The sequence below is a fragment of the Mesocricetus auratus genome, unplaced genomic scaffold (genome assembly GCF_017639785.1).
Source record: "Mesocricetus auratus isolate SY011 unplaced genomic scaffold, BCM_Maur_2.0 Super-Scaffold_100010, whole genome shotgun sequence".
In the NCBI taxonomy this organism is placed as follows: domain Eukaryota; kingdom Metazoa; phylum Chordata; class Mammalia; order Rodentia; family Cricetidae; genus Mesocricetus; species Mesocricetus auratus.
In genome coordinates, this window is record NW_024429194.1 from 84787763 (window position 1) to 84810492 (window position 22730).

Here is a 22730-nt window from a genome sequence, read left to right on the forward strand (position 1 = left end):
TAGAAAGCTAGTTGGATAGGTGCAGGTGCCCACATCCATAGCACACTGGATGTTATCCAGGCTCCCTTGGTAGTGGCTGTTTGATAACTGGTCCTGGACCAACTGGTGGTGGGTACTGCATTTCCCTCTGGTATCCAGCTGGCTCAGGTACATCCTAGTAAGATCTGTTTGGGCTCTGCTTAGGTAACTGAAGCTATCCCCAGCCTCTTTCCTTGGAAGCTGGTGCTCACTGGACACCAGCACCATTGCAAGTATTGGGGAGATGAACTGTTTAGAAGTTGGTTCCTCTTGGCAGGTGAGATATACAGAAGACTGACAAGTGGGGTCTCAGGGAAAGGATGCCTATGAAGATGTACTTGGGCAGAGGAAACAAGGTGCAGAGGCTCTGGTCCCAGCTGAGGGAGAGCCATAAAAGCCTGTGCCCATTAGGTTACCCGCAGATTTCCCTGGCTTTGCACGCAGGAGGTGTTCAGTAAGTTGTGGAGTATTGTGTCTACCTGGGTGGGAGACTGTAGGCTGCTGGTATAGGGACTGGGTCCATACCTCTCCCCGCCAATCCCCAGGTGTTTAACATCTCCCATGCCTGTGTCTCCTGTCATGCTTTTCTCACCAGAACCCCAATACAGGCCTCACCGGAGTCTTGTGGCAAAACAAGGAGTCACATTCCAGTCGTGAAAATACCTGCTGGGATTTCTGAGCAAGTGGGAACAGAGGTGGTGGCAGGAGCCACCGTTGCCTTAAAAGGCATGACAAAGCCAGTGTGTTTACCAAAGAATCGGGGATGGCCAGCTGGCTGCCATCTCCTGGGCTCACCTCAAAGTGCTCTAGCCTAGACCCTGGTGATGGTATTGCCGGGGTGGCAATGAGTCCCTAGCCTGGTCTCAGTACTACAGGCAGCATCGTTTTCTGCCAGCTCAGCATGCAGCTACTTGTGGTCCCTTTACCTGCCCTGCCCTCTCCTGAAGACCTGCCTGTCTCTACATCGTCCTTGGGCCAGCTCCAGCCAAATCTCAAGGACCTGGTATCTCTTTTCCATGTCTGTACCTGAGATCTTAATACCTTCAGAATCTTTAGGACCACCCCTTAAAGTGGGTTCTGTTACTACCCCACAGTACAGGTGCAAAGCGCAGGCCAGGAGAGAACTAGTGACATGATTAAGGGTGCTAGTGACCAGCTGTGGGGTGGCGCTGCTGGGACTGAGCTCAGGCATCATGAAGACCCAAGTCTGTAAGAACAGCTGCTAGGAGGCACGGAGAGCCTGTCTGGTGAGCACCTACTGCAGAGGGTCTTCAGGTCACACAAGGCGATCCTGACAGTCCACAGAAGGAAGCTGAGGCAGCATGAGGTTAACCATCCCTTCTCCCAGGAGCAGGGAAGCCACAGGCAGATGCAGCCTCGGGAAGCTAAGCACTTGACGACTGTGTCCACAGCCCACAACAAGCAGGGCTACCAAGGCCCCAGGAGGGATGGACTCCCAGTGCCACTGCAGCCCCTTGACTCCTGTCCTCTCCCCTCCCCAAGCTCATCCATGGGCTCCGCCTTCTTCGCATATGGGAGTGGCACAGGGCTCCCTCCCGACAGCAGGCATAGGGGAGTCTGCTACCACAGTGGGTCCCTGAGTGGCCCTGGTGGCTCCGGGTCACTGACTTCATGTGACTATGGAGAAGTGGCCCTGCCTCCCTCTCCCCACTTGAGCTCTGCTCAGTTTGACAGAGTCAAGGCTGAGGGAAGGTGCTAAAGATAGTTGACACGGCCACTTCCCCATCACTGGGGGCCACCACCCAGTCGCCGGTGGGCCCCTCCAGCAGGCTGCCTGGCCAGGGCCCGGCCTGGGGCATAGCACAGGGTACTAGGTGACAGTGGCTGACCTGTGCTGCGGAAGCTTTGCCCTGTCATTTTACAGATGACAGTCCAGGCAGAGGGACAGCAGCCCCCATGCACACAAACATATGCACCTCATTGCTCACACCACCTACCTTTCTCCACAGCACAACGAAAGCTGGTTTCGGTTTTATTTTATTTATTATTTATTATTATTATTTTGGTTTTCGAGACAGGGTTTCTCTCTATTGTTTTGGAGGCTGTCCTGGAACTCTGTAGACCAGGCTGGCCTTGAACTCACAGAGATCCGCCTGCCTCTGCCTCCCGAGTGCTGGGGGTAGGTGCTGTAGAAGAAGGTTGGGGCACAGAGCAGGGAGTGGGAGGGAGTCGGACTCCTGAGGGTCTCTCCCTGTGAGCATTTCCTCTAGGGCAAGGCCCTCCCACTGAAAGGCTTTCCACGGCTCACACTCCTCACATGTCAACGCCATTTATGAAGCACCTACTATGTATTAGGCTGGTGGCATGCTCCTTGGCCCCATTCTGGGTCTCTAAATATTTGCTAGATGTCTGGACAGCCTTACAAGAAGGTGACTTAATTTTTTCCAGACTGTAGAAGCAGGGCTGTGAAAGGCAAGCTGATGTAGGGGTGGGGTGGGGTGGTGACATGGGACAGGGTGGGTATACAGTGAACGGCTCTGCTTGGCCTTTTACCCTAAAGATTTTTATTTTTGGATGGAGTTACCCAGGCTGGCTTAGAACTCACTGTAGCCTAGACTAACCCTGAATCCTGAGCCTTCTTCCTCAGCTTCCCTTGTGCTAGGGAATGCAGCTCCGTGTCCAGCTACAACCCAGAGCTTTTGATTTAATTCACACAACTAGAGCCAGCATTCAGCAGTTTCAGATACGGCCAAGCCAGGCCCTCCACATGGCAAAATAAAATGCATGGAAGCAGTACTGTGCAGCCAGCTATGACGCAGAGCGGCCTTCCAGCGCTCCCTGGATGCTGTGTGGCCACAACAACCTGAAGCTGCTATTGCCCTCTGCTGCCTGCCCCTGCTGCTTACCCTGCCTGGTGTGGCCTCCACCTCCTGCAGGCTGGGCTGTCTTAGAGCCATCTGTGCAGAGCCTGGCACGTAGTAGGTACTCAGGAACAGAGGGTCAAATGAAGTGCCTACTGTGGGTTTAGGTTCACCAGCCTGAATGAACTGGGGTTTGTTGTTGTTTACATTTGGTTTGTCTGAGACGATGAGGATGACCTAGAACTTCTGATCCTCCACCTCAAGCAGAGAACCGACTACAGCAAGTTGTCCTCTGACCTCCCTATGTACATTGTAGCATGTCCCCTCCTACCTCAAACATACGTACACACACAATAGCGATAATGACAACAGAAAGCTAGGGGTGGGAACTAGGAGCCACCACCTCCCTGCCGGGATCCAGGCTCTGCATCTCCGTCCACACTGGTGCCTCTTCTCAAACCAGGATGAGTGGAGTGACGAGGACTTCCCCTCTTGAGCCACACTTGGCTTAGGCTTCATAGAGGCCCGTTTACTCTTCCTATCTGGGGAAGCAGGTGCTAAGCGGCCCCCATTTCACAGCAGAGAGCCAGGCCTGAGTGAGCCCAGTCTTCCCTGGGCTCATTCACCTGGGGAAGGAGGCAGGTGGCCTCAGTCCCAGAGTGCCCTTACAGCTGTGCCCTGTGTGGATGCTTTTCCTCTGACGGCACCACAGTGCCCCCTCCTGAAGCCGGCTTGAATGCTCACTGCTCCAGAGGCCCCACTGGGCCTTTTGCTTTCTGGGTTCCTTCACCCTGCACTCTGTCTATCTCTGTGTCACCATGTTTGCTGCTGTTGGCTCTGGGTCCTGGCCACACACCGTAATCTTCTGGAGGCAGGGCCGTTTGCCCGTGGTTCTTTGCCCACCCCCCAAATCTGTTGGAAGACTCGTAGACAGGGGCGTGCATAAAGACGCTGAGGATTTGCTGAAGGAGGTGGAGGCAGGGAGATCACGAGTTCAAGGCCAGCCTGGTCTACGGTGTGCAAGTTCCAGGACAGCCAGAGCTAAACAGAGAGCTCATGTCTGGGAAAAACAAAACCAAACCAACAAAAACCACTGAAGAATGAATGACGTGATTCTACCCCTGTGCCTGGGGCCTCCATGCTAGCTTCCCCTACTTCCCAGCACTTTTGGTTCCTTAGAAATGCAAAGAAGTGATTTGTCTGTCTGTCCACTCTAGAAGCTTCTCCCTGTGCTCTGCCCTGCACACCTCTTCTCTCCCGTTGCCAGGACCTGCCTCCATCCTGCTCATTGTCACCCTGCTGCCTGCAGGGCAGGGCCCTCTGTTTCGGTCACCATGATCCAAGCCTCCAGAGAAGTCAGGGTGGAAAAGGAAGCAATTAGAAGTGCGTGTGAGAAGGGGGAAAGGGCCCAGCCACCATGACTTCCTCAAAGCAAAATTAGGAAAAGAGGAAGCGAAAATGGCTTTGGGCAGCAGAGTGCTCTGTGACCTAGCTCGGGGGTGGGGGCTGTGTCTCAGGGTGCAGGCTTGTGTCTCAGTCTGTATGACTTGGGGGGCAGTGCTTCTAGAATACTGGGCTTCTGGGCCTGGAAGCTGAGGCCTACACTGAGGCCTCTCTAGCCCAGACACCCCAAGGCTCCCCAGGGCTGTGGGATTTGTTCCCTCTGTCCTTTTCTCGTCTAAGAGGTTCCAATCGCAGCTCTGGTGCCTACTGTGTGACCTTGAGCAAGTGACTGAAGCCCTGGACCTTGGTCTTTGGCCCAATCTAAGACCAGCCAGGCTGTGTTCCAGAAGACAGCTGTAGTCAGAGAGAGCAGGCAGAAGCTGACGTGCCATCAATGCCGTTTATATACAGAGCCCAGGGCTCCAGAGAGCCCCTCGGTGAGGCTCCCGGGGGGGCCATGAGGAGGGTTCTGGAAGAAGCTGGTCAGTGAAGGAGGAGAGAAGGGGACATAGGCAGAGGACACCAGGGAGAGACTAGCTCGGGCCTAGTGGGACTACAGTATGAACAGCCACAGGAGGAAGCTTGGACTCCATCCAGGGGTAGCAGGGAGCCAAGGGAGGGATGGGAAAGGAAGAGACAAAGGGGCCCAGGAAAGGGTGAGGCGTGAGAGGAGAGGACCTGGACGTGAGCCTTCGCAGGCTCGGTAAGAGAGCGGAACATGCTGGGTGGTGGACGACTATCAGCCTCCATACTTGGAAGGTGGCAGCAAGAGATCAGGTCAACCTCAGCTACATAGACAATTTGAGTCTAACCTGGGCTAAATGAGACCCTGCCTCAAAATAAGGTGAGAAGTATCTAACAGGACAAAACAAACAAACAAAAACAACCCTTAAACAAACACAAATTATAACGAGAAGCATGCTGGTATGCTTTGGGCACACCGCTACCCTCTCTGGTATTAATTCCCATCTGCCCTGCCAGAGGCTCACTTGACTTGTTTTGGGGTTTTGTTGTTGCTGTTGATTTTGTTTTATAAAAAGTTATCTTCAGCAGGGCAGTGGTGGAGCACACCTTTAATCCCAGCACTTGGGAGGCAGAGGCAGGGGGATTTCTGTGAGTTCGAGACCAGCCTGGTCCTCAAGGGCTAGTTCCAGGACAGCCTCCAAAGCCACAGAGAAACCCTGCCTGGAAAACCCAGGAAAAAAAAAAGTTATTTTCTATTTTTAAAAAAAGGTTTATTTGCTGGGCGGTGGTGGCGCACGCCTTTAATCCCAGCACTCGGGAGGCAGAGGCAGGTGGATCTCTGTGAGTTCGAGGCCAGGCTAGACCGACAGCCTCCAAAACAATACAGAGAAACCCTGTCTCGTAAAACCAAAAAAAAAAAAAAAAAAAAAAAAAGGTTTATTTGCGGGTGGTAGTGTGGCATGTGCTTTTAATCCCAGCACTTAGGAGGCAGAGGCAGGCGGATCTCTGTGAGTTCTAGGCCGGCCTGGTCTATAGAGTGAGTTCCAGGACAACCAGAGAAAACAAACAAACAAACAAACAAAAAATCAAAATGACAAAAAAACAAATGGTTGTGTGTCTCCATGTGAGTGAGTTCTGAGAATTGAACCTGGGTCCTACTGAAGGACAGCCAGTGCTCTTAACCACTAAGCCATCCCTCCAGCCCCTCTCACAGTTTCTTTTGTTTTCTGAGACAGGGTCTCTCTGTGTAGCCTCCTGCCTCTGCCCAATGCTGCCGCCTCTACCCAGCCCCCGCCTCACAGTTTCAACATTGTATATGCCGGGGATAGACATAACTGCATTCTTCCAAAGGGTGAGTCAGTTTCCGAATTTAGCCAGAGATCCTGCCTTCCTGCCTGCCTCAGTTTCCCCTCTCCACCAGGCTAGGGTGAGGCAGGAAGGATAATAATGGTGGATTGTCAGAAACCATTCAGCCTCAGGGGCCAGATGCCAGGGATTGTTTTCCACTCCTAGGAGGGTGGGCCTTTCCTGCCAGGAGAAAATTCCAAGCCCAGTAGCCGGGAGGGAAAGATCCTGCCACCCCCGGTGACCACACACCCTCCCGCCAACCCCTTGGCATCTGCACGTTCCTTTTCTCCTGAGTCTCTCCTGGCCCTGTGGAGGAGCCTCTCGGGTGGGGAGGGGAGGCCTCTGGCACCCTGGTTTTGTTCACTAGTGCCCTGTCTCTTTCTTGTCGTGACCTGTTTGCAGCCCAGGCTCAAGGTACTGGCCTAATGTTCCCAACCAGCCCTTGTCTTGTCTTGCTGCAGCTTGCTAGTCTGGAAGAGGGGGGGCTTCTGTGTTGAACACAGGGATTATGGATGGGAGATTTTGGCTTGTAAGAGCCTTGATCCCCAGGTCCCCAGTCGTCAGATTCCTGTGGTTCTAATCTTTGTCAGCAAGGCTCTGAGCTTCTAGATTTGTCCAAAAGGTCAGGAGAAACGACACCAAGCTTCTGAGAGGGTTTGAGTTGCAGTTTTTGGAGGCAGGATGGAAAATGGTCCAGCACTCGACGGGCCTGGGGTTTCCTGGTTGGAAGAAGTTGTGTTAAAATTTCTGCAACGGCATTGTGGTTCTGGGCCCACAGTGCAGTCGGGAGGGATAATGGGGGCCGTGATGGTGGCAGGCCGGCCAGGTGCACTGATGTAGGCGTTGGTGGCAGCTTGGATGCTGACAGCTGGGCAGAGGCTGTTGTCTGAGCCTATCATACCTGGCCCTGACCCAGGAAGGGGAGTGACAAGGACCAAGGGCCCAGAGAACTGAGGGGAAATTTTTACTCACTCAGCCATGCATTCTCTCACTTGGGACATTTCTCCTTTTTTCCTTTCTTCCTTACTTAATTTTTAAAAATTATTTGTTTGTTTATGGTTTTTAGAGACAGAGTTTCTCTGTATTGTTTTGGAAACTGTCCTGGAACTCGCTCTGTAGACCAGGCTGGCCTCGAACTCACAGAGATCCGCCTGCCTCTGCCTCCCGAGTGCTGGGATTAAAGGTGTGTGCCACCACTGCCCAGCAATCCTGTCTTGAAACTGCATATGTAGACTAGGCTAGCCTTGCACTTATAGAGCTCCAGCTGCCTTCCAAGTGCTGGGATTGAAAGCTGGCACTACTATGCCTGGACCTTTCTTGCCACTGAGTCCGCTAGAGCCCTTTTGGAGACACCTCTGAGTAAGTGGGGGCTGAGTTAGTGAGGGCAGTCCGTGTCCCACTGAGGAGTCTCCCTATGGGTCTCATGTTAATTAACCCCTTTGGGGGGTTGCCCTTTTCCTGGCTGCTGGTGTCTGATTACAGAGTGATAGCCACATCTCATCTCCCTCTCTTTGGGGTTGTCACTGTCTACCTCTGCTGCATTCTGTACCCGTCTGTCTTCCCTACCCCCACAACCTCCCCGGTGCCCCCCTGCCCTGGGGGAGCAGCCATCCATCTGGGCCCCACTTGGTGGGCTCTGCTCAGGGCTGTGGGAGCTGGAATGCGGAGCATCTCTTGGCATATGCATACTGGTGCATCCTGCCAGCCTGCTGGGGCACCTCCTCTGACTTCTGGCCAGGAATTTCTCGATTGCTCCCCACAAACCCTGGGGCAGGAGGTTGCTGTGAGAAGGCTAACGCTGAGGCTGGCAGTGGAACTGGAGAGGGAAGAGGGGAACTGTGTCCTGGAGACATTTGCAGGTGGATTAGGGAGAGACAGGCTCTGGCTTTGTCTCTTCACCCTTACCTCCTAGTTCACAACGAGGCCTTCCACGGGCACAGACGACCAACGCCTGAGTCTTCTGTACCCTTCCGTGGAGTCCATGATATACCCACCCATTCTACACATTATTGAGAGAGAACCCCTGTCCACACAGGCTCTCCTTCCATGGTGACAGCACCCTGTGCTGGGGGAAAGAGAGGAGAAAAGCGAGTAATGGGAAGATGCAGCCAGTGGGTGCTGGAGTGGAGGGCAGGCAGGGCCTGCTTCATGAGGGAGATGGGGCCAGAGGGTCTCCTGGAGGAGACACGTTGCCTAGGAAACGAGTGATAGGGGTTGGGAAGGAGACTCGAGAGGTTGGACCAGTCCCAGAGAAAGCACAAATAAGGCAGAGACCCAAGGTTGGGAGGAAGACAGAGAGCCAGACAGGAGTCAATTTTTAAGTTTTGTTTGTTTTTTATTTTTATGTATGGATATTTTGTCCTGGGTGTGTCATGTGCATGCTGATGCCAGAAGCGGTCAGAAGAGGGCGCTAGATCCCCTAGAACTGGAGTTGCAGATGGCCGAAAGCCATCACGTGGGTGCTAGAAACCTCGTTGAGAGCAGCCAGTGCTCTTAACCACCGGCCATCCCTCCAACCCCACCTGTTAAGTTTCAGAGGATTTGGAAGCTACCAGCTGGAGGATGGGGCTGGGAAGAGGTGGAGGGGAACAGAGTACAGGTGACAAAGAAGGAGGATGGAATAGAGAGAGAGAGAGAGAGAGAGAGAGAGAGAGAGAGAGAGAGAGAGAGAGAGAGAGAGAGAGAATATACTGGACCGACAGCTTCCAAAACAATACAGAGAAACCCTGTCTTGTAAAACCAAAAAAAAAAAAAAAAAAAGGTGTGTGCCACCAACACCTGGCTGAGGTGTGCAACTTTAATACCAGTGTTCAGGAGGCAGAGGTAGGAGAATCTCTGTGAGTTGGAGGCTGACCTGGCCTACATAGCAAATTCCAGGCCAGCCAAGGCTACGTAGTGAGATCTTGTCTCAAAAAAAAAAAAAAACCAGAAAAACAAAAACTCTCGGGCTGGAGAGATGGCTCAGAGGTTAAGAGCACTGACTGCTCTTCTAGAGGTCCTGAGTTCAATTCCCAGCAACCACATGATGGTTCACAACCATCCATAATGAGATCTGGTGCCCTCTTCTGGCATGCAGACAGACATACATGGAGGCTGGATGTTGTATTCATAATAAATAAAATAACTCTCACATAAATAAATAAATCAATAAATAAGTACTACCATTAACTTAAAGTTTGAAAGGTGTATTGTGGGGGGACAGGGCTTCTCTGTAGCTTTGGAGGCTGTCCTGGAACTTTCTCAGACTGGCCTTGAACTCACAGAGATCCACCTGTCTCTGCCTCCCAAGTGCTGGGATTAAAGGCGTGGGCCGCCACCACCTGGTGAGACTGGATTCTTTCCTTAGGCCTGCCTCTATGTGCAACCTAGAACACCTTCCCCACCCTGAAGCCTCTGGTTCTCAAGGCACACGGGGCTCTAAGCCCCTGACTGAGGCTTGTGATGTGGTTTTATTTGGCTTTTGGAGACAGGGTTTTTCTGTGCAGCCTTGGCTGACCTGGAGCTCACTTTGTACACCAGGCTGACCTTGAACTCACAGAGACCTCTGCCTTCCTCTGCCTCCTGAGTGCTGGGATTAAAGGGGTGCGCTACCACTGCCCGGCTTATTTCTTTTCTTTTTTACTACTGATGTGTTTGTAGACACCCACTTGGCCTTGCCTCTGCTTGCTCAGTCATCCAGCTGTGCTAGTGATGTCACCACTGGGGAGACAGTGACTTCAGGTGGGGTTTGCCCTGCCCCAGGCTCCTCTGGCTCAGTGCCAGGTATGCTTTTTCCTGGGCACCTTTGGGGGTTATTCTTCTTTCTGACCACCCGGCTGTAGATTGTATGGGGGTGGGGTTTCCGGTCGGGGTCTTTCTCAAGCAGACCTGCAGCACCTCAAGGGCAAGGGAGGACGGGAGTCTCCAGGGTGGACATGAACTCTGTCCTTACACCTGGACAGCTGGGAGCTGTGCACAAGTCACTTGCATTCTCTGGTCCACCGAAACACAGCCTCTGGGCTCCTCCTGGTGAGGGGAGGCAGGGTACCCGGACCAGAGTGTGTGGCTCTGGAGCTCAAAGCCACAAGAAATGATTCTGTCAGCATTGTGGATAGGACCAAGGTGACTGGGTTTTCATGGCTTGAAATGACACCCATGACCAGACGGTACACAGCAACTGTCTCTAACCCAGTCCTGGACCCAGCTACCTCCTGCTAGCTCTCAGAAGCTGCTCTTGGCCCAGCCAGGGCAGTGGCTTCCTCTCCTTCCTTCCTTCCTTCCTTCCTTCCTTCCTTCCTTCCTTCCTTCCTTGTTTTCTTTCTTTCATTTCTCCCTCCCTCTCTTCCTTCCGCTCCGCTCCCCCTCTCTTAGACTTCTTTTTTTTTTTTTTTTTTTTCTTTTTCGAGACAGGGTTTCTCTGTATTGTTTTGGAGGCTGTCCCGGAACTCGTTCTGTAGACCAGGCTGGGCTCGAACTCACAGAGATCCACCTGCCTCTGCCTCCCGAGTGCTGGGATTAAAGATGTGAGCCACCAACGCCCGGCTGGCTGTTCAAGACAGGGTTCATTCTATGTGTAGCCCTGGCTGTCCTGGAACTTGCTCTGTAGACCAGGCTGGCCTGGAACTCACAGAGATCTGCCTGCCTCCAGAGTTCTGGAACTTAAAGGTGTAGAGTGTGTGCCATCAATCTTCCTGATGGCTGGCATTGCTCTCCGCTGGCTTCTTAAGTTACACTGTAACAGCATCCAGTGCACAGAACCATGGTGACATCTCATCTAGTGCAGAGAGCCAATGGGGACGGAGGATCATGTATATACACCCTGGTGGCCTCTCACTTGGGCCCCATTTCTGTGAAGGTCAATAAAAGTTGGGGCAGAACCGGAGTGGATGCCCATGTGCTGCCTCTGGGGTATAAGCTACACAGACCAATTTTTCAGGTAAGCGGAGCTAAAAAGCAAATCATTAGTTTTGATTCTTCTTGTTCCTCTCTATGTCACCCAATAAGCGATTAAAAACCCCAGCTGCACACATTTGGTATCTGAGGGGAGCAGACACTAGAACATCAGGTCGTCATGGATGGCAGTTGACAGAGATGAGCACAGGAGGGAGCACTGGGTGCTGGCGACGCTGGTGTTGGGATGGGTGGGCGCTTGATGCTGGGAAGCAGGGTGCTGAAATAGGTACTAGGTTGGCGTGCCAGGTGCTGGAGGGAAGTGAGTACTGGGGTAGGTGCTGGGTGCTATGTGCTACTGTGAGTGCTGCATCCTGGGTACTGAATGGGCCTGCTTGTGGGGAGCTGCCCAGGGCTGGGGGCTGCAGAGTCGCTATTTTACAAGGTAGTCTACTGTGATCCATCTTAAAGGAAGTGGAAAGCGTTGAGGCTATCCAGGGAGGGAACTGCAAATTCTTGGACTCTTGGACACAGACATATCGGGCTAGGTCATGATGAGCGCTAATCAGCCGTGAAAGTAAGAAAGTAGAGAGGGACCAGAAGGGCAGGGGCTTGATGGTTTGTACCAAGTGGCCTTCGCCACCTGTGGAGCACTTAACCTCTGGCCCCGTTTCCCCAGTCCCTAAGGGCAGGGCAATTCTGCCAGTTCCCAGGTGTCACAGATCCTTAGGGAACTCTGTCTGCGCGTTGGCCAGGCTTGGCATCTGTTTGATGGGTGGATAACTAAGCAAGCCTGTCCTGGCCGGCTTGGCAAACTTGCCCCACCTTGGTGTGTCAAGCACTTCCAGCCAGGCTCGGTTGGAACCACTTTCTTCTCTGACTGCTCTCAGAGCCTTTCACCCCTGTGTGGAGCTGCTCCCCGAAGGAGGTGGAAAGAGCGTGGGTTGGGGATTCACGCTGTTGACCTAGGCTAGATCTCAGCTGCTTCCTTTCTGGGTGGCCTTGGCAAGGGCTCCCTTTCCTGAGTCACACACACTCCTGGTCTGTAAATCAGAGGTATGCACACGTGGGCTGGGCTGTAGGGTCGCCAGTGGCCAGTGAGGCAAGAGGTACAGGGAGCCAGGCCTAAGCTGGCAAGAGGTCATAGCCATCTGGGTGGGAGAAGGCATGAGTTGGTGGGTCTAGGATTTCTGGCAGTCTGAGTTGCCTGCAGCAGGCCACTTTCCTTCTCTGACCTTTACCTGGTTCCCAGATAAATGGCATCACTTGCCCTTTGGGGTCGGGAACTAAGAGATGGATGTTTGGACTTGTGGGGCTCCACCTGGGAATGCGAGGACGTGGGGAGGTGTTGGAGGCCGGAGGCAGCGGCAGTTCAAAGTGTCTGGGGCAGACGATGGGCGCTGTGTGCGGGGCACGGGTGGGGCACCAGGGGGGCAGAGTGACACCCTGGCAGGAATGTGCCAGGCCTGTCTGGGAATGCCAGCCCTTGCTGGCTCCCCTTTGGCAGCTCCCTCATTGGTAGCCCAGGCACTCAGAACACTGTGGGTCAGGGGTCAGAGGCTGGACCAGCAGAAGGGATGGGGAGGGTGTGGCAGGCCTTCCAAGGTCCTCCCAAGCCTACGCCACCTCTCTGCGGCTGGGAAGAGTAATGTGGGGAGGCATCAGATTTGGTGTGCCGCTGCCTGACAGAGCACCGACTAAATCAAGTTCTAGCCTCTCTCTGGGACTCAGTTTGCCCACCTGTGCAAAATGCTGACCACCTGTGGGGCCTCCAGTAGCTGAACCACCTCCTCAGTTTACCTCCTTCCTCCCTGTGGAAGGGAACTTTGCCTGGCACGATCACCATTGTCTCTGGGCTCTCCCAAGGAGCGAGAACATGCTGCCTGAAGGCGCTTCCTCTGACTGAGGTGAGACCTGCTCCCAGTTTTTTTCCTATAGGCCCCACAGGGCGCTGGGAGGGGGATCCCAGTGGCAGGTGGGTGGGTGGGCAGGCAGGGCATTTCTGCTTGCCCCTTCTTTGTCCCCTTGCCTGCCACACTGTAGTTCTTTGGTGGCCTTCCCGTCTCTGGGCCCCTCAGCCCCTCCTAAGCCATCTCCCCAGAGTCTTGTGTGGATTTCCCACCCAGACACGATGCCTACATTCGCTTGCTCTTCCCCAACCACCAGGCCAGACCGTTTCCATTCCTGTCACTTTAGAGAAGGGGAACTGAGGCCCAGGGACATGAAGGGAGGAGCTCCAGGTCCAACAGCTGGAGGCGTTGGGATTTAAGCCCTTGTCCTTGGTACTCTTGTGAGTCCTGATGTCACAGTAAAGTTTAGACAGCCCAGCAGGTGATGCAGATGACCAGCCCCTGCCAGGTCCAAGCCCTCCTCAGGGCCTCAACGTGTTGTTGAAGGCATTTCCTTTCTCCCTCTCTGCAGCGCAGTGGGGGTTAAGGGGTTGAGCAGCCTGAGCCTGTTTGCCTAAGGCTACATTTTGGGGTCAGGGAGTTCAGCCAGGATCTGGAGCCTGGGGACAGTCCCTATCTAAAGCAGTGGGGGGTGCCCTCATACAGTCAGGGGGGCAGACACTAGCCTTTATGGGATTCCCCAGCTTGTGAGTCCAGAGATTGTCTCATGAGCCCCCGAGGTGGCCCAGGCTGCTGATGACTTCATGGGTCTTTCCCACACCTGAGTCACTGTGGCTCACCCTGACCCTGTGGCACCTTTGGAGGAATGGGAGCTGGCCAGCCTGGGGGTGGGGTGCGGTGGAGGTGTGCTGAGCATGTCTGGGCTCCGCTGAATAATGAACGGGGAGACAGAAGGAAGGGGGGTGCTCCGGCTGGTGTAGCCTAGGGAATTCCTCCCCCCTCCAGATCTAGTCATCTGTGGTTCCCCTACCCCACCTCACTGCCTCCTAGATTCTCCAGCCAGGGCCTGTGTCTGCACCAGAGCCGCTGAAAGGGAACGTCCAGTCTCGTGGCTCCGCCCCCTGACAAGCATGAATTGGCCCAGGTGAGAGAGTTGACTCAGTTTTCCCACCTGGGGAAAGGGTCACTCTGTCTTCCCCAGGGCTTGGAACTGAGCTTGAGGGCTAGTCTTAGAAGACAGTGGGTTGCCAGATAGTGGGGGTTGGGGGACTGTCACTGAGTATCTAAGTATCAGGTTCCTGACATCCCCTCAGTAGATGTCATCTCCAATCCTTACTTATCTCAAATTCTTTTTTTTTCTTCGAGACAGGGTTTCTCTGTGGCTTTGGAGGCTGTCCTGGAACTAGCTCTGTAGAGCAGGCTGGCCTAGAACTCACAGAGATCTGCCTGCCTCTGCCTCCTGAGTCCTGGGATTAAAAGCGTGCATCACACCCAGTCTTACCTCAAATTCTTCAAGTCTGCTTTTGCAGAGGCCCCAGCTGGATTCCCAGTGTCCGAGTGGAGGCTAACAACCACCTGTAACTTCTTAAAAATAGAATAAATCTTTAAATAAATCCCCAAAGTGTAGTGCGCATAGTAAAAAATGCCTTTTAGACATGTAGAAATAGCTCAGTCAGGATCCTCAGGACACCCAAGGCTGCACCTGATAACCAGAAGCCAGTGACATCACTCACTCACGATAACCAGACACAAGACTAGAACCTCGTGCTGCCCGCTGGACAGCATATGAGCAGAGGCCAAGAGCAATGCTGGGCTCTGCACAGCTGGGGAGACGCCACCTCGATCTGCTCTACAGCGGAAGATCCCCCAGGATCCTGACCCTCCAATCAGAGACTTCTGTTAGAGACTGGCCCGGACCTTCAGCTAAGACACATCGCACAGGTGGGCATCGGTGGACAGATAGGCTTAGGACCTTAGTCAGGAATTCAGAGTGTGAACCCTGGCTGATGACCCTCAGCATAGTAAAATATAACTTTTGTTATGCTAACCACACTTTCGCTCGTGATACAAAGCCCCCATGTCTTCATTTTGTAGCTGTGGATACTGAGGTTCAAAGTGGAGGAGAGACACACAGCCCTCGTGCAGTGAGGTCCGACTCAAGGCTGGGGCTCTTGTTCCCAGTGTAGCTTTCTGTGCTGGTTCTGACTTCTCAGGTCCCTTAGGAGTCCACCCTGCCTCCTTAGAAAGCCACAGGGGCTTGAGGACAGGCAGGAGAGGAAGGGAGGCAGAGCCGATCTCTAGTTATTCACCCCTCCTGTGCCATGGTGTCCAGAGGTAGCTAGCAGTGAGGTAAACCCCATACCTGCCTCCCTGTCCCAACTCATATCAGTCAAGCCTTCTGCTCACTGCCCTATTGTAAATCTTTAAACAACCTGGTGCCTAACTAATTACCCTGAACCAGAGGGTCCCTTGAGAGCACCTGGTGCCCGAGGCCAGAGTATCCTCTCCTCTGTATCCCAGACCCTTTCCCCCTCAAGTCCTCATCCCCAAGGTGAGCAAGAGATATATAGACATGGCCTGCCCCAGATGTACAGACAGATACACAGACATGGCCTGCCCCAGATGTACAGACAGATACACAGACATGGCCTGCCCCAGATATACATGCAGATATATAGACATGGCCTGCCAGATGCAGACATAGGCCTGGCCATCATGGTCATGAGAGACCAACTCTGTTCTGGGCCCTGGGCCACAGCAGCCCAGTCCACTGCAACCATTCCACTTGGCTCAGTTGGCAAAGGTCCTTGCTAGAGGCCGGGCTTTGGTGGCGCACGCCTTTAATCCCAGCACTTGGGAGGCAGAGGCAGGTGGATCTCTATGAGTTCGAGGCTAGCCTGGTCTACAGAGCGAGTTCCAGGACAGCCTCCAAAACAATACAGAGAAACCCTGTCTCGAAAAGCCAAAAACAAACAAACAACAGCAACAACAACGAAAAGGTGCTTGCTAGCAAGCCTGACAACCTGATTAATCTCTGAGACCCTCAAGGTGGACAAGAGAATTGACTTCCCCAAAGTTGTCCTCTGAGCTCCATGTGGGAGCCATTGAAGATCTCTCTTTCTTTCTCATACATACACACACACACACACACACACAAGTAAATAAATGAAAATTCAAGATGTAGTTTAAAAAATTCAAAAGAGGGCTGGGCGCTGGCGGCCCACGCCTTTAATCCCAGCACTCGGGAGGCAGAGGCAGGTGGATCTCTGTGAGTTTGAGGCCAGCTTGGTCTACAAGAACAAGTTCTAGGACAAGGTCCAAAGCTACACAGAGAAACCATGTCTGAGAAAAAAACAAAAAAATAAAAAACCCAAAATAGTGACAGGTGCCTTTAATCCCAACACTTGGGAGGCAGAGGCAGGCAGATCTCAGTGAGTTCCAGGACAGCCTGGTCTACAGAGCAAGTTCCAAGACAGCCAGAGATACACAGAGAAACCCCATCTTAAAAACAACAAAACAAGCCGGGCGTTGGTGGTGCATGCCTTTAATCCCAGCACTTGGGAGGCAGAGGCAGGCAGATCTCTGTGAGTTCGAGACCAGCCTGGTCTACAGAGTGAGTTCCAGGACAGCCTCCAAAGCCACAGAGAAACCCTGTCTCGAAAAACCAAAAAAAAAAAAAAAAAAAAAAAAAAAACCATGACTGAGCTGGGCACGATGATTCGGTGATGCACATCTTTAATTTCAGCACTCAGGAGGCAGAGGCAAGTGGGGTCTCTAGCCAGAACTACATTGAGAACTGTCTTAAACAAAAATAAATAAATAAGCAAGCAAACAAACAAATACCCAAACCTTAAACAAGCAAAACCATATGTTCTCCCGACCTCCCCCAAAAAGACCAAAAATTCTAACTAGGAGCTCGTGCCCATAATCCTAGCACTTGGTAGACTGAGGCAGGAGGATCACTGGGACTCAAGTCCAACCTGGGTTACAGAATGAGACCCTGTCTCAAGACACACAAATAAACAAAATGTACATGAGGGGGCCCAGCTCTGGGGAGATTGTTTGCTTCCTGTGTGTACAGCCACCACCAGTGTGAGCCCCAGCATAGAAAAGAACCCCCCCCCAATAGGCCCTCACTCCATGCAGAAGAGAGGGAAGGGCCAGGAACCTTTGTGGCCTGTGTAGTGGGCTGACACCTCAGGATGTGACCTTATTAGGAGTATGTGTGACCTCATGTAATTAGAGGAAGGATCTCAAAATGAGGTCACCCCGGATGGGAGGGGCCAAAATCCAGGTAGTGTCCTTATGAGAAGGAGTGGGCTACTTGAAAGCCAACCTACGGGGAGGAAGCTTGTGGAAAGAGGCAAAGCTGAGCGGCATTAGGAGCCACCAAGAGCAGGAAGAGGCCAACCTTCCCTGAAGTCCTGGGGTGCAGCATCCACTTGCTAATTGCTGGTTTTGGATGTCTAATGTGCAGGACTATGGCAGTAATGTCTGTTGTACGAGTTTCAGTGGTCACCCAGGGAAACCATGGCACACTCCGTCACCCACCCTCTCCAGCCAGCTGTGTTCCTCGGCTTGCCTACCCAGGCTTGTTTTGTGTGTGTGTATGTGTGAATGTGCATGTGTACACATGTGTTTATACTTGTGAATGTCAACCTCCATTTTTATTCTTCAGACACAAGCTTGCAGTAATCCCTCTGCCTCAGCCTCCCAAGTGCTAGGATTATAAACACGCGTACTACCATATCTACCTTGCTTGATCTAGTTCTCTACCTGCTTGGGGTATGTCAACATAAAGGATGCCTTGGAACCTTGGGGTCTTTCCTGGGAGTTCTGACAAGGGCTGCGAGGGTACCATGCTCATTCTGAGTACCCTGTTTCTCCATGCCCTTGGGGCTGCCTTCTAGCCGAGGTGCCAGGCCAGTGGGGCCTCTGTAGTCACACACAATGATCCCTCTGTGCCTGCTACAAAAGAAGATGTGAATGGAAAGGGCAAGGGTGAGGGCAGAGGAAGTAAGGCTGCCTATACTAGAACAGAGTTTGGCCTTAGCAAAGGTTGGGGGTCCAGAATTGGGCATGAGACTCTGGGCTAGACATTAGTTCACTGCTTTGGGGCTACCTGCGTTATCACTGTGATGATATCAGAACAACCTCTCTGCCCAATTGTTTATCAATTCTGATACTGAGAGATCAGGTCACACGACCTTCCCTGGAGTCTGGGCTCTCTCTGTAGGCATGCACAGTCCATGTGACACGATGATAATGGATGGGTTTCTGGCCTCAAGAAACTTGCAAATGTAGGGATCAGAGAGGTGGCTCAATGGTTAGGTGTACCTACTGCTCTTTCAGAGAACCTGGCTTCTGACTCCAGCACCCACATTGGTTGGCTCACAACCACCTGAAACTCTAGCTCTGGGGGAATCTGACACCTTCTTCTGACCTCTGTGGGTACCCAAACTCACACACACACACACACACACACACACACACACACACACACACACACACAAAAGTAAATCTTTTTGTTTTGTTTTGTTTCTTGAGACAGGGTTTCTCTGGGTAGCCTTGGCTGTCCTGGAACTCACTTGATATACCGGGGTGGCCTTGAACTCAGAGATCTGCCTGCCTCTGCCTCACAAGTGCTGGGATCAAAGGTGTGTGCCACCACCTGCTAACACAAATAAAACAAGCAAACTTTACCGTCTACTTCCCAGCTTTTGGGAACCTGGTCATCATGTTCTGAGGACAAGCCCCACGTGGGAAGCAGCATAACCCTGGGTGTGAGTCTCACAGAGCCAATGGACTATCAAGTCTTACAGAGCCAATGGACTATCAAGCCTGTCTAGGGCCCCACCTGATGCCACCCTGAGGAGAGACACCTCTGCTGAGCCTAGCTCACTTGAAGATGTGGGAGCCAGATGTGGGAGTCAAATGAATGTTTGCTTTAAAAAACAAAAATCAAACAAACAACCCTCTCTCTCTCTCTCTCTCTCTCTCTCTCTCTCTCTCTCTGTATGTGTGTGTGTGTGTGTGTGTGTGTGTGTGTGTGTGTGTGTGTGTGTGTGCGTGTGTACCGGGGCTCATGTGATGGTCAAAGGACAACCTCAGGTGTCATTCCTAATTTTCTACCTTAGGCTAGCTGGTCTAAGAGCTTCTGGGAAAATCTGTCCCTACCTCTTCTCCCTCCACAGGAGTTCTGGAATTACAGCCATCACTGCCATGTCAGGCTTCTCGTGAGTCCTAGGAATCCAAGCCCAGGTGCTTGCACTTGTATGGCAAGCATTTGAACCACTGAGCCATCTCCCAGCTCCTGCTCAGCCTAAAATTTCAGGCCTGTATCTCCATCGCAATGGATAATTGCAATTTTTTCTAGTTGGGTGTGGTGGTGCACACCTTTAATCCCAGCACTCAGGAGGCTGAGGTAGGTGGATCTCTGTGAGTTTGAAGCCAACTTGGTCTGCTTAGCCTTGGCTACATATAGAGACTCTGTTACCAAAAAAAAAAAAAAAAAAGGCAATTCTTCTGTGGCCATTAATGTCACTGTTGATGCCTGTAAGCTGGTGAGGAGCAGAGGCTTTGTGGGAACACTCATCAGTGGGTGCCAAGCTCTTCTCCTGGCCCTGGCTTCTGAGTCTGCCGGTAGCAACTGTTTTGTTTTGTTTTTTGTTTTTTTTTTGAGACAGGGTTTCTCTGTATTGTTTTTGGAGGCTGTCCTGGAACTCACTCTGTAGACCAGGCTGGCCTCGAATTCACAGAGATCTGCCTGCCTCTGCCTCCCGAGTGCTGGGATTAAAGGCGTGCGTCACCATGCCGGTGACAACAGTAATAATACCTCATGAGTGTGGCTGAGGGTGAGAGCGATAGACAAGGGACTTGGTGACATGGAAGTGTCCCATCAACAGCCATTGTTTATTATTATTACCGTCTTTTCATTTTTATATTATTTATTTTTATATTACATAAATAAATATTATATACTTATTTATTTTATATTATTATTATTGTCTGGGCTTTTTGTTTTTTCTTTTAGACTCTCTGAAGCGCTAGAATTACAGTCAGGCACTACCGTACCTAGAATTGTGTGGTGTGAGGCCTGAACCCAGGGCGTACTGGGAAGGCACTTGGTCATATCTCCATCACCACCATTTCCATAAGCAGTAGATAACTCCTTTCTCCAGGCAAGTCTTTTGGGACTTCTTCCAAGAAGCCCTCTGTGGCCACCTCCAAGTACGTGGCACCGGCACCCTGTGCCAGGGCCCTCAATCAGGGTTGTTCTGCATGGCTGTTACTTGTCTATAGCCACTACACCGATGCTGACTTGCCCAGGGCTGAAGTCTCAAAGCTAGGACAGAGAACATGGACACACTGATGGGGGAGGGGGCTCTGAAGATTTGATTTTGTCAAACATCTGTGACTGTGGTGCAGGCTGCCTACCTTGGAGTGTGCAGGTTTCTTTGTATATAGGCATGCCTGCTTAGATTGTGCATGTACATACACATGGATGCTGTTTTGGCATCTCCAGGAAAGGATACAGGTATAGGTACACGCTACCGTTAACTGCCATGTCCATGCATATACTTGTGGGCATGGGTGTATCCCTACAACATGCCCTGATGCTGGGGCATGTCTCCGTGTGCCCGGAGCCAGGCTGTGGCTGGATAAGTGTAACAGTTGCTATATCCAGGTTCTGCCATTTCTCATTTGGAAACTAAAAATAGCTAGTGCCCAGCCCTATCCCAGAAGGCAGGGACCAGCAGGCAAGACTCACAGGGCACCTCACACAGCCTGTTGCTTCTGTCCCTCCTTAGGCTACTACACTCCCTGGCCTTCCCTGCCTTGGGCTCCCATGACATCATGCAAGCCTTGCTCAACCAGGGCCACAGGAGGGGGAAGGGCCAAGGCCCTGCCCATGTCCAGGCAGCTGGACACAAGCAAGGCCTGATAAGGTCAAGCAGGGATTGGGGTCCACCCCCGCCTCCGGCCAGGGCCAGGCAGGCGGACATGAGTCAGCACAGGGGTATCAGCCACCCAGGCCTGGCCACAGTCTGGTGACAGAAGGGCTGGAGGTGGACTATGTTGCTGGGAAGGCCAGGGGTGGGTGGGGAGGACTCACCTGGGCTCTGACCTCACTTTCCAGCTCCTCAGCCCACTTCCACCCCAGAAGCCCCTTGCAGAGCCCTCCTGCCCTGCTGGCTCCCTGCCAGCTCTGGTCATAGCCTTGGCCTTGGAAAAGCTGATGCCCTCAGAGAGTGCCTGGCTTAGCTTAGGAAGTGCCCATTCCTGCCCTCTTGAGGCAGTTAGCCTTGCCTTTAGGCTCAGGCTCCACCAAGCAGCTCGGAGACCCCATCTCTGGGAAGTCAGGGCTTTGTAAGGCCCCTGAAGTATCTTTTGAAGCTCCATCCGCACAGTGTTCCCTCACAGGGTCCAGTCATAGGCCAGGAGGTGTCATTGTTGTCCTCCTTTACAAGGGACCAAACCACAGCCCTGTAGGACAGATGCTGGCTGGAGACTTGCCAAACTTCTGACTCCGTGCGTGCTCCAACATCCATTGTGACTGCTCAGCTCTTGCCCTCAGCATCAGAAGTACTGGCAACCCAAGGTCCCCGAACATGGACAGATGCACAGACAGGGCTGTGTTAGCCAGAGCTACAGAGTAAGACCCTTTCTCGAAAACCAAACAAACAAACTGGGGGGTGGTGGCTCATAACTTAAATCCCAGCACTGGAGAGGCAGAGGCAGGTGGGTCCTTTGAGTTTGAGGTCAGCCTGGTCTACAGAGTGAGTTCCAGGACATCCAGGGCTACACAGAGAGAGAGAGACCTATCTTGAAAAACAACAACAACAAAACCAACACAGACAAAAAAGTAAACACACTGCTGAGTGACTGAGCCTCTGTTTCCCTGTTTGGAAAGCAGAGCCAAAAGGAACCTTTCTCGTGAGTAGGGAGACCCATGAGTGAAGATTCAGTAATGGAAAAGAAAGCAAACAAAACAGCTTGGAATGGCATGTGTGCACAGCTGTGTCCTTTGAGCCAGGGCTTTGTTAAATTATTTTGAAATTTTTAATGAATTAATCTTTTTTTTTTCTGATACAAGATTTCACTGTTTAACAGCCCTGGGTGTCCTGTAACTTTCTCTGTAGACCAGGCTGACCTCAAACTTCACCTGCTTCTGCCTCCTGAATGCTGGGATTAAAGGCATGATCCACTACCACCCAGGGAATTAATCATTTTCCAAAGACAGAGTCTCACAGCTGGGGAGATGGCTGTCAGTAAAAGCACTTGCTGTATTAAGTGTAAGGAGAAGAGTTCAAATCCCCAGAACCCACATAAATGCCTTATTACAGGCTGTATGCCTATAATTCCAGTGCTGGGAAGGCAGACAGGGATCCCCACTGGTGAGCTGGCTAGCCAGATTAGCCAAATCAACAAACGCTGGGTTTGACTGGGAGACACTGCCTCAATGAATAGAGAGAGAGAGCAATGGAAGACTGCTGACTACCTCAGGAGTGATGAGTGGTCATGAGTGTGCCCACACATGCAGGCAGGGAGAGACACATACACCTCATACATATACACCCAAAGAGAGAGATAGAGGGAGAGGCGGCGGAGAGGGAGATAGAGGAGGGAGAGGGGAAAGGAGAGGGAGAGATAGAGGAGAGAGAGAGAGAGAGTGTGGTTTTCATAGCTCAGGCTGCCTGAAACTAGCAGTGTTGACAAAGATTTGAACTGATTCTCCTGCCTCTACTATCCAGGCGTTAGGATTACAGGATGTAGGCTACCGTATCTAGCCTTTCATTTTTACTTCTCTCTCTCTGGTTTGTTTGTTTGTTTTGAATCAGTCTCACTATGTAGCAATGGCTGCTCTGTAGACCAGACCTTAAAATCACAGAGATCTGCCTGCCCTGCTTCCTAA

General features: G+C 52.2%; 1 long non-coding RNA gene across 1 annotated transcript; it reads left to right on the plus strand.

Moving 5' to 3' along the window:
* The first annotated feature begins 12756 nt into the window (after positions 1 to 12756).
* On the plus strand, positions 12757 to 14733 carry LOC110340370. Its single transcript, XR_002382162.2, has 3 exons — positions 12757 to 12871; positions 13865 to 13958; positions 14184 to 14733. It is a non-coding gene; the product is annotated as an uncharacterized LOC110340370 (long non-coding RNA).
* Positions 14734 to 22730: the final 7997 nt, after the last annotated feature.